The following is an 11,538-nucleotide window of genomic DNA, read 5'->3' as shown; positions in this document are numbered from 1 at the left end:
CCGGCTCAACAACCCAAAATTCTATACCAAACTCCGATGATATCCGACCGCTGAGCAAAAGAACATCGTAGAGAAAACTATCAATAAACTAACAGATAAAGGTGAATTACCACCGCGAGTAGGCAAGGCGCTCACTCCAAGAAGTGCCTCCGATGGGCGCTTCTACGTGCTACCGAAAATACACAAACAGAATCTTCCAGGGAGACCGACTGTTTCTGGTATTGGCACAATAACAGAACCTATCTCAGAGTATATCGATTTTCTCATCAAACATATACCTCCGAAACATCCATCTTACATACGCGATGCTAATCACTTCCTGAAAGAATTATCCAATGTCTCCTTCCCTCAAGGAACTTTCCTAGTTACCCTGGACGTCGTATCACTTTACACTAACATCCCACATGACGAAAGAATTCGGGCAATGGCCGGATCATATAAAGAATACAAAATTCTAGATACCCCTAGTCCAAGTGCCGTCGAGACACTTGCAAATTCGGTCCTCAAGCTTAACAGCTTTGTATTCAACAACTCATATTATCTTCAAACTAGCGGTACATCTATGGGCAAAAAAATAGTGCCAAATTACGCTAACAAATTTATGAACAAAATTGAATCAGACTTGCTCTCCTCCTATCCAACATTACCAGCTTTTTACAAACGCTTGGTAGATGGCATATTCATAGTTTGGATGGAAACCGAGGACGAACTCATCCATTTTATCTCCTCATTCAACAAAATCCATCCCAATATATCTTTCACCCACACCTACTCAACAAATAAAATTAACTTCCTGATTTTCAGGTTCGAATAGAAGCAAGTACATTAATCACTAGTGTCTATAAAAAACCCACAGAGAGGCAACAGTATCTTAATTGCAACAGCTGCCGCCCACGCCACTGAAAAACTTCAATCCCATACTCACAGGCCATCATACTCAAACGAATTTGCTCACAATCGGAAGATTTTCTTGAAAATTCTAATCGCATGCGGGACACTCTAAACAAACAACATTACCCGTGTTCTATAATCAACGATACTATTAAAAAGGCAGAAGCAACTAATATTAATCATGTTATTAAGGAATCTCAGCCAACATTACAGCGCTGTAATCTCATACTAACCTTCACAAGTAATCTCCCGAACATTAACAAAACCCTAAACAGACACTTTAATATTGTCACGTTGTAGTGACGGCAATCCCGCAGTCAGGAAGACAGCAACAAAACTTGCAAATGAAGCTCTTTATTTGGGCTGACTTGCGCAAAAGAACGTAATCACTCGGCGGCGGCGGAAGCAACAAACGTGCTCGTCAGTCGTGGAACTACGATTGCCCGCCGCTCGCGGCATCGCTCAATTTAAAGCCACCAAGGAAACTTCGAGATAACAGGTCAAGATAACCTAAAGTAATCTAGAAAAACATAGATGCAGCTCTTCATGGCTGTGATCAATCGAGATTAGTCCGGTCGCTTCTCGCGTCACGACCAAAAATGATAACACCCCTTTCCTGCGGCCTTGAGCGCGAACGAAAGGACACTAAAATGATACGTGTCATAACCCCCCTCTCAAAGAAGCATCGCCTGGATGCTTTTAAATGAAAATAAACATGGAGAATGTAATCATCGAGTCCTTTAGCGTTCATAATAGGGCTTAAGGCGTACTACATGTACGACTTCCGGGCGTGTGCGTCGTCGCTGCGATGCTGTCGTGCCGTCGGGGATGACTTCATAGTCTAGGTCACCAATGCGGCGGAGAACCCTATACGGGCCAAAGTAGCGTCGCAGCAACTTTTCACTCAATCCACGGCGGCGAATTGGTGTCCATATCCAAACACGATCACCTGGTTTCTAATGCGTGTCTCGTCGGCGCAGATTGTAGCGTCGGGCGTCGGTGTGCTGCTGGACTTTAATGCGAAGCTGCGCAAGTATTCGGGCTTCCTCGGCGCGATGAAGGTAGGCGGCGATGTCGAGGTTGTCTTCGTCTGAAATGTGCGGGAGCATTGCGTCGAGTGTTGTCGTGGGCTTCCTGCCGTACACAAGCTCGAATGGGGTAGGCCTGGTTGTCTCCTGGACGGCAGTGTTATAGCCGAAGATCACGTAGGGCAGAATGGTGTCCCACGTCTTGTGTTCGGCGTCGATGTACATGGAAAGAATGTTTGCGATGGTATTGTTCAGACGCTCTGTGAGTCCGTTGGTTTGCGGATGGTAGGAAGTTGTCCTCCAATGGCTTGTCTGACTGTAGTGTAAGATGGCTTGTGTCAGCTCCGCTGTGAACGCCGTTCCTCTGTCTATGATGAGCACTTCGGGGGTGCCGTGTTGCAGGATAATTCGTTCGACGAAAAATTTTGCCACCTCTGTTGCGGTGCTATTAGACAATTCGTTTGCTTCGGCGTAGTGGGTCATGTAGCCGGTGGCCACGATGATCCACTTGTTACCTGATGATGAAGTCGGAAAGGGGCCGAGGAGGTCCATCCCTATTTGCTGGAAGGCCTTAGTTGGAGGTGGTATGGGGTTCAGGAGTCCGGCTGGTCTAATCGGAGGCGTGTTGCGTCGCTGACATTCATGGCACGTTTTCACGCAGTGGGAAACATCGGCGGCTAGCTGTGGCCAATCGTACTTCTGGATGCCGTGCAACGTGCGATCAATGTCGAGATGCCCGGAAGTCGGCTCATCATGACATTCCTGCATAATTTCTTTCTTGAGATTTTTGGGCACGACAAGAAGATGCACTGTCCGGTTGGGCGCACAGTTCTTCAGGAGGACATTGTTCTGAAAGACGAAGGATTGGCGCTTGAAGTTAGCGCTTGAACCCTCGGGGATGCGATGCGGTCTTGCTTTTCAAATAATCAACTAGGCTTTGCAAATCAGGATCCGAGCGCTGCTGCTGCGCGAAACTGTTGGCGCTTACCGGTCCTAAGAAAGCGTCGTCGTCTTCCTCTTCCGGTGCTGCGTCAACGGGGGCTCGTGATAAGCAGTCTGCATCGGAATTCTTGCGGCCAGATTGGTAGACTACAGTTATGTCGAATTCTTGAAGAGGGATCTTTCAAATTCCGGAGGGATCTTTCAAATTCCGGAGGGATCTTTCAGATCCGGAGGGATCTTTGAAATTGGCCAGCCAGCACAGAGCATGGTGGTCGCTCACAACCTTGAATGGTCGTCCGTACAGGTAGGGACGAAATTTGGACGTAGCCCAAATAATGGCGAGACATTCTTTCTCGGTCGTCGAATAGTTGGCTTCGGCTTTCGACAGTGAACGGCTAGCGTACGCGATAACTTTCTCTCGTCGGCCATTTTTCTGAACGATGACCGCTCCTAAGCCCACACTGCTTGTATCGGTATGAATTTCGCTTTCGGCGTTTTCATCAAAATGCCGAGCACAGAAGGGGCCTGTAAGCGGTGCTTCAGCTCTTTGAAAGCTTCCACTTGCGGCGTTTCCTATTTAAAGGGCACGTGAGCCTTGGTAAGGTTGGTCTGGTCAAAGGTTCAGCGATGCGCGAAACGTTCTTGACGAATCGCCGGTAATAAGCGCACAATCCAAGGAATCTGCGTATAGCTTTCTTGTCATTAGGCTGTGGAAACTCTGCGATCGCAGCCGTCTTCTGAGGGTCTGGGCGAACTCCATCCTTGCTTACGAAGTGACCAAGGAATAGCAGCTCCTCGTAGGCGAAGTGGCACTTCTCTGGTTTCAATGTTAGTCCTGAAGACTTGATTGTTTTCAGCACTGTCTGAAGCCTTCTTGGATGGTCTTTAAAACCCTTTACTGCACGTTGTTGCATATATGCAACATTAGCATAAATGGCTCCAAAAACAAAAGGAAATCTGAGTTGGAGCTTCCTGTGCTCGTTGTTGCATTTCTGCAACATAGGTTTGAAAAGCGCGCCATCGTGTGTGCTGCCATCTGTCCTGCTTCAGTGGAATCACAGCCATAACAAACATGGTGGATGCTTCGCGCGCTCACGTGCTGGAACAACGGTAAGTTTTGCCGTTTTTTATGCCTTTCTGAACTGGATAATGTGCAGTGAAATTGTTTAGTCTTTACTACGCATCATTGTTAATGTGTGTAAGGCAGAAAACGTTCTTATAATGCAATATTTTGTTTCTGGCGCGTTAAAGTTGGTATGTTGCACATATGCAACAATGTGCACCTTGGTTCTTTTTCTTGACAGAACAGGCGATGGATGCTAAAACGTTCTATGGCCGAGCACTTCCTTCAGAAAGCGAAGACAGTGACCTTTCTGGAAGCGATGATGACCCTGAGTGTAAGTTCTTTGAGTATGCTCCCTGCACCCACTCCTACACAGGATGTTCGGCTAGATGAGGTATAATTTCTAAACAATCATGAGTTGTTTCAAAGGTTATAATCACATATATTCTTTCAGGTTGGCCACTGGGTTCTTTGGAGCCAAAAGAGGCAGCGCTGCAAGTTTCCCAAGTGCACCGGAATCTGCATGAGCTACTGTTCTAAGTGTGGCATTCATCTCTGCTCTACAAACAAGAGCAATTGCTTCTACGTGTATCACACAATGAAATGACCGTTTTACTGTGGTTGATTCAGTGGTCATTATTTGTATTTCATTCTCACCAAGAACGGTGTTCAGCTTTGCAAGGTGTTTTCATTGTGCACATTGTTGCAAATATGCAACATACCATTTTTCAGCCAATAAAAAATGTTGATAACCAGCGAATCAAATTTCCATGTGCATATAGTGATTTTTATGACTGCCTGCATGTCCTGAAATAATCTTATCATAAAATAAAAAATCGTGCAGTAAATCGTTGTGGAGAAGACAACAACGTCATCTAAGTATACTAGACAAATTTGCCACTTCTAGCCAGCGAGCACCGTATCCATTACTCGCTGGAACGTCGCTGGGGCAGAGCAGAGGCCGAATGGCATCACCTTGAACTCGGAGAGTCCGTGTGGCGTGATGAACGCACTCTTCTCGCGATCTATCTCGTCCACTTCAATCTGCCACTAGCCGCTCTTCAGGTCCATCGATGAGAAGCACTTAGCGTTGCACAGCCGATCCAATGTATCATCGATGCGAGGGAGGGGGTAGACATCCTTCTTCGTAATGCTGTTTAGGCGGCGGTAATCGACGCAGAAGCTAAGGGTGCCGTCTTTCTTTTTCACTAGGACGACTGGTGCTGCCCAGGGGCTCCTCGATGGCTGGATGACGTCGTCACGTAGGATTTCATCTTCTTGTTTGCGGATGGCTTGGCGTTCCAGCGGCGATACGCGGTAGGAGCTCTGCAGCAGTGGTCGGGCGTGTTCGGCTGTGACAATGCGGTGCATGGCCAGCCGGGTTCGTCGCACTATCGATGCCGATGAGAAGCAATCGCTGTATCTTTGAAGAAGACTGGTTATTTTGTCTTGTCTACTCCGGGGTAATGCTGGGTTGATATCAAACCTGTGTTGCTGGCCTTGGTCAGATGGTTCTACGTGTTGGTCGGGGAGGGCAAATATGTCTCTGATGTGTGCCAGCTCGTCGAGAAAAGCAATAGTCGTACCATTGTTGAGATGCGGGTATTCTTCGGTGAAGTTCGTTAGCAGCACTTGGGCTTGGCCATTCCGGATTTGGGCGACTCCCCTTGCGACGCCCAATCCTCGATCCAGGAGTGACTGGGTGTTCCCCTCGACGACGCCTTCGGCAGTTTCGATGTCGCCAGTACCTACGCAGGCGACGACACTTCATGGGGGCGGCACGCTCAATGCTTCGTCGAGTACGTTTAAAGCAGCGTGGTGAGTCGCTGTCGTCGCTGCAGATATTACTTTGTTCGTGGAAAGCTTGATCGGCTTAGATCGAAGGTCGATGATTGCCCGATGTTCACTGAGGAAGTCCAATCCCAAAATCAAATCTCGCGAGCATTTCTGTAGGACCAGGAAGGTTGTAGCATAGGTTCGCCCATTTACTGTAACTCTCGCGGTGTAGCGTCCTGACGGCGTAATAAGGTTACCACCTGCGGTGCGGATCAGCGGGCCATCCCAAGTTGGTGTCACTTTCCTGAGTCGGACAGAGAGTGACCCGCTCATGACAGAGTAGTTAGCTCCAGTGTCGACCAAGGCAGTAACCGCGTGACCGTCGACAGTAATTTCAAGGTCACTTGTTCGCGCTTTCGTATTACACGTGGTGTTCGGTGTACGATCTCGGCTTCTTCGTCGAGCAGTGAGGCTGCGGGGGGCGTACTTCGACTCTACTTCTCTGGGCGGTGGTAAAAGCTTTGACTCTAGCCGTGTCGTCGTCGTCTGTGTTGTCGTCGTAGTTGAGGCATGGTCTTGCGTTCTCGTCGATGGAGGATATTTTTCCTTGCGCTGAGAAGCAACCTCACCTCCATAGGCTGCTTTATTTAGTTTAACCTTCGGGTGCTGGGGGAGCGTCCACGCACTGCGTAGCTTCGGCTAGGAGATACATAGCGTGGTGATGATGGCGATGGCGAACACGATAGGCGGCTAGGCGATGAGTATTCTTCCCGACGCAAAAAAACCAAGATTTCGGCTAGTCGCTGGCCGGGTGGGAGCCGTGGGGCGTCGTAAGAAAACCATCAGATGCCCATTCTCCTGTACGGGCAGTACCGGAGAATGTGACCGGCTTCTCCGCAGTGGACGCATAGTGGGTGGCGCTGGTCGGGTGTTCTCCACTCGTCGCAGTTCCTCAGCCCTGTGCGACGCTCGTAGGACGGGCGGGTTGGGGCGAGTGGGCGGCGGTCCAGCGCAGCTGGCTGCGGGCGATAGGGGCTCGGGTCCCGTTGTCGAGGTGCAGAACGGCAGACTGCTGCTGCATAAGTCATGGCTGGGGGCTCCATAGGCTGCGTGGTGGTCGGCGTCCCATTCAAGGCTTGTTGAACCTCGTCCAGGATGACTTCACTGAGCGATGTAAGTTGCGGCTGCGTTCCCGTTGGCAGCAATCGTCGGAGCTCTTCTCGCACAACTTGCCGTATAACCTCCCGTAGGTTATCGTTGTTAGCGGTGTTCAGGCAGCGTGCTGACAAAAAGCGTTGCTGGCGGTCATACTGGCGGGCTCGGGCGGGCATCAAGAGTTGTTTCCATCGTGGATGCCTCTTCTAAGAATTCCGCGATGGTTTTCGGTGGGTTGCGGACGAGGCCGGCAAAGAGTTGCTCTTTAACTCCTCGCATAAGCAACTTCACCGTCTCTTCTTCTGTCATGCTCGCTTAGGCACGCCGTAAAAGACGCTTCATTTCCTCAGTGTACACTGCAACGGTCTCGCTTGGGTGTTGTATGCGAGACTGTAGTAGCTGCTGGGCTCTCTCCTTTCGCACAACGTTCGTGAAGGTCTTAAGAAGCTGCTCCTTGAAGGTTTCCCAGTTCGTAAGATTAGCTTCCTCGTTCTCAAACCAGATTCTCGCTGATCCCTCCAAGGCGAAGAAGACGTACCCAAGTTTCGTGGCATCGTCCCAGTTGTTGAAGATAGCCACACGGTCGAACTGTTCCAGCCATTCTTCCGGGTCGGCCCCAGGCGAAGCGTCGAAGGTTGGCGGCACCCGGGGCTGCTGAAGAATGATTGGAGTCGTCGCCTGGGGCAGGTTCATGGTGGACGTTGCTACTGGCTTTCGCTTCCGGGTAGGGTCTGGCAAAATCCCGAACTCAGGTGCGTCCCCTTGCAGACGTCGGCTTATGCGGTGGACTGGAGTCAAGTCCTCCGGTGAATGACTTGAAGGGCTGGCGTCGCGACTTGCTGGGGGTGTCCGGCACATGGAAGGCACTCAGCACCTCCACCAGATGTCACGTTGTAGTGACGTCCGTCCAGCGTTTAGGAAGACCGGAACAAAACTTGCAAACGAAGCTCTTTATTTCGGCTGACTTGCGCCTGCAAAAGAACTGATTCACTCGGCGGCGGCGTAAGCAACAAACGTGCTCGTCAGTCGTCGAACTACGATTGCCCGCCGCTCGCGGCATTGCTCAATTTAGAGCCACCAAGGAAACTTAGAGATAACAGGTCAAGATCATCTACAGTAATCTGGAAAAAACATAGACGCAGCTCTTCATGGCTGTGATCAATCGAGATTAGTCCGGTCGCTTCTCGCGTCACAAACAAAAATGATGACACCCCTTTGCTGCGGCCTTGAGCGCGAACGAACGGACACTAAAATGATACGTGGCAATATCATAGAACAGAGTGACCGGCTTTCAAAAATTTTCTCAACGGTCCCCCAAGTAACATATAGAAGAGCAGAAAATAAAAAAACCATGTTGTCCATTCGACAGTCAGTAAATTGAGAGCTGCAGGTCGCACACCATGCGGGAAAAGCAGATGCAAAGTCTGCCAACACATGGGAACCACGGCACTGCTAAAAGCACCCATTCCAATTTCAAGCATTCTATCCGGGAAGAGCTGAATTGCAATTCCAGCAACGTGGTTTACATGCTCGAGTGTGGCGAGTGTCGCATGCAATACATAGGCCAAACAGACGATTCCTTCCGATTCAGATTTAATAACCACCGCTCACATACCTAATCCCTCCCCAACCTCCCTCTTTCGAAACACCTCCGCGAGAAAGGCCACGCGTCTGACAAACTTAAACTAACAATACTACAGAGTGGCCTCAAAAACACTCGTGAGCGCGCGCAACGAGAATCATATTTTATTTTTAAATTTAACACAGTGCGAAATGGCATTAATGAAACTTTCGGCACCCTCCCCTCTCTTCCGAGGTCAGAGGCCTACGAAATTAAACAAAGCACCACTGACCCTGTCGTTTGAGGTCATACCCCTTTCTGCATGCCACATTTGTGCCGTTCCTTCTCCCCCCCCCCCCCCCCGCTGTTCTGCTCACCTTGTGGTCCCGCGAACGCCACATTCTTTTTTCTTTATCTTCTTCCTTTTTAATTTTACTTTTAAGCTTACATTCTTTACATTCCTTCCGATACTTCCGCTATACCGAGGGTGGGTGCATTATTGCTGGGTGCCAAAAAAAAGCACTGCTTTAAATTTTTTTTCTTCCGAGGTTTCTTCCCTGCTCTTTTCGTTTTCTTCTTTTCTTTTTTTCTCTTGCCTGCTCTCTCTGTTGGAGGGTCAGAAAGGAACAAGTTCCCGCATTTTTCTACGAAAGTTGCTGCACAGCCACTCACCCTGTCGAGCATCTCGGAGCTGGACACGCCTATCGATAAGCAAGCCTGTGGTGCTTATTAAAGCAGAGGCCGCATCTGGACGTTGTATTTTGTTACTGAGTACCTCTTCCTCGTACTCTCTTTTTTGCTTTTCTTCTTTCCTTTTTTTTCGTGTGGGTCGCACTCCATCTAATAATTTTTTGTCTATTTTTCTGCTATGTGCTTTGCGTTTCTCACTTACCTGTTCTGTGCCCACCCCTATAAAAATGATGCATTAACAGAGTAAAATCACTCCTGAAGAAGATCGGTCTTCCGATCGAAACGTCGAGTCGAATAAATATGTTTCCTTTAACGAAGCGTATACTTCGCTATATACTCTAGCAAGCAGTCAAGTACTTCATGCTCTCGCAATCTATTTTTATTAGAGATGCCAACAGCCACAAAAAACAAGTGACACAGGGGCTTTTTTATTGATATTTATTTATTTGGTTGTGTTGATCAAAGCAGAATATACTGAATATGTTATCGCTTAAAGATAATTGATTACCCGCAAGGGCACCTTGTGTAACGAGGTGTTTGTGCTTGGCGCCACCACGGAGCCTAAGCCCCCATACCGAAGCTGTCATCCGTACCGTGGCGATAGGTTGAAAAGTGGAGGGAAGAAACATTGAACGGTGGTGGTCGAGGAAGTGGTCAATCCTCGGCCGATGGGCTCCTCGTCTGTCTACCAGGTGGGGAGTCCCGGGACCTTCCTTTGTGTAAAAGGGTGAATCAGAGGCGACAAAGTATGAGGAGCCCTTAGCCAGTACATGCCGTATGGAAAATTTTGCAAAAAAATCTGATCGGCCCCCAAAAAAGTGGTCGCACCGATGCGAAAAAATTGATGCCACAGAAACCAGAAACGTTTCCAAATTTTTTCATGGTTCACTCAAATACAGATGAACCTGTAGTAAACTTGTCTGCATTTGTGATCGCGAACACCCTAAAAAGGTGTGTAGGCAAAGACTACAAAGCAAAAAAGCAGCGAACCGGAGATCTCCTTGTAGAAATTAACACAAAAGAACAGAGCACCAAACTAATGTCGTTACAGAATCTTGGAGAACCAAGTGTACAGGTAACCCCGCACCGCACCCTGAACCACTCAAAGGGCGTCATATCTGAATATGAACTCCTACAGAGTACCGATGCGGAAAGAGAAGAAGAACTAGCCGAACACGGAGTAATAGCAGCCCGATGAATAACCATCCGGAGAAACAATGCTTAAATCAAGACCAAACACATTGTCCTAACTTTCAATAGCACAACTCTGCTTGATTCTATCCACGCCGCATACCTCCATTGTAAAGCCCGCCCATACATACGAATCCGAGACGATGTTTCAAGTGCCAGCGCTTTGGACACAGCATGTTGGCTTGTCGCGGTAAACCAACTTGTGTCACATGCGCAGAAGACGCACATACATAGGAAAGATGCGAACGCACACCAAAATGCATCAACTGGAATGGCGCACATGGCGCGTACTCCAGGTCGTGCCCAGTCTGGAAAACAGAAAAACAAATCATAACTTTGAAGACCGCAGAAAACCTGTCCTACCTTGAAGCAAAAAAACCCGTCTCTTTCCAACAGAAAGGTACATACTCTGAAGCGGTACGCGGGGACCGTCGCCGCCGCCAGTTTCTGTCAGCACACAGGTCGATCCGAAGGACCTGGGGTCGACAACCAAGTCCGCACCACAGAAGTCGGTGACACAGTCCACAGGGCTGAAAATTTCGCGGGAAGACCACGCGATCCTCGCCGGAGGCCCTCAGGCCCCACTTTCAGCAGCGCCATCCTCGGCGACAGACACCCAGAACATCTCTGCTGAACTGGACCTGTCGCCCCACCCCTCTAAGAAGGCACCTGCTGGCCCAAAAAACTCTGCCGCTGGAGCAGGGCCTGGTTCAGCGGTGCCAACAAAAAAGACGAATGCGAAGGCCACGGGCCATCGCAACCAAGAAGCACCCCCCACGTCCACCGTGGAAGATATGGATGTCGGCGAAAGTCCGCCGACATCTAAAACACACGCATCCGCGGCGTCTCCGCGGAAATCCGGCGCCACGAAAGTGGCGATGGATACAACCCCTGGTTCGCCACCGCTGCAGCGGCGGCGAGACTCCCTAGAGAAGAAAGGCAAACCACGAATCACCGCTCCTGAGAATAAATAGCTTTCCCCAATCCCCAACTTATCACAATGGCGTATATAATACACAGGAACTGTAGAGGTCTACACAGAAACTACACAGACATAACCGAAATGCTGAAAACAATGGCACCTACAGCTGTGTGCTTGCAGGAAACAAACCTTGGGCCACAGCACACAAACATCTTTAAAAAATATAATATTTTCCGGAAAGACCGAGTGCAAGCTAGCCGACTCTCGGGAGGCGTCGCTATCATTACGCAAAGCGATGTCCCTGCAAGAGAGGCATCAT

General features: G+C 49.2%; 1 long non-coding RNA gene across 1 annotated transcript; it reads left to right on the top strand.

The window, feature by feature from the left end:
- The first annotated feature begins 4,280 nt into the window (after positions 1 to 4,280).
- LOC149324735 (uncharacterized) lies at positions 4,281 to 4,549 on the top strand. Its single transcript, XR_016286712.1, has 2 exons — positions 4,281 to 4,318; positions 4,379 to 4,549. It is a non-coding gene; the product is annotated as an uncharacterized LOC149324735 (long non-coding RNA).
- Positions 4,550 to 11,538: the final 6,989 nt, after the last annotated feature.

The sequence above is a fragment of the Amblyomma mixtum genome, unplaced genomic scaffold, assembly GCF_055824585.1.
Source record: "Amblyomma mixtum isolate Tamu unplaced genomic scaffold, ASM5582458v1 scaffold_20, whole genome shotgun sequence".
Classification (NCBI taxonomy): domain Eukaryota; kingdom Metazoa; phylum Arthropoda; class Arachnida; order Ixodida; family Ixodidae; genus Amblyomma; species Amblyomma mixtum.
Note: the sequence above shows the minus strand (reverse complement) of the source record. Positions and strands in the feature narration are given on the sequence as shown.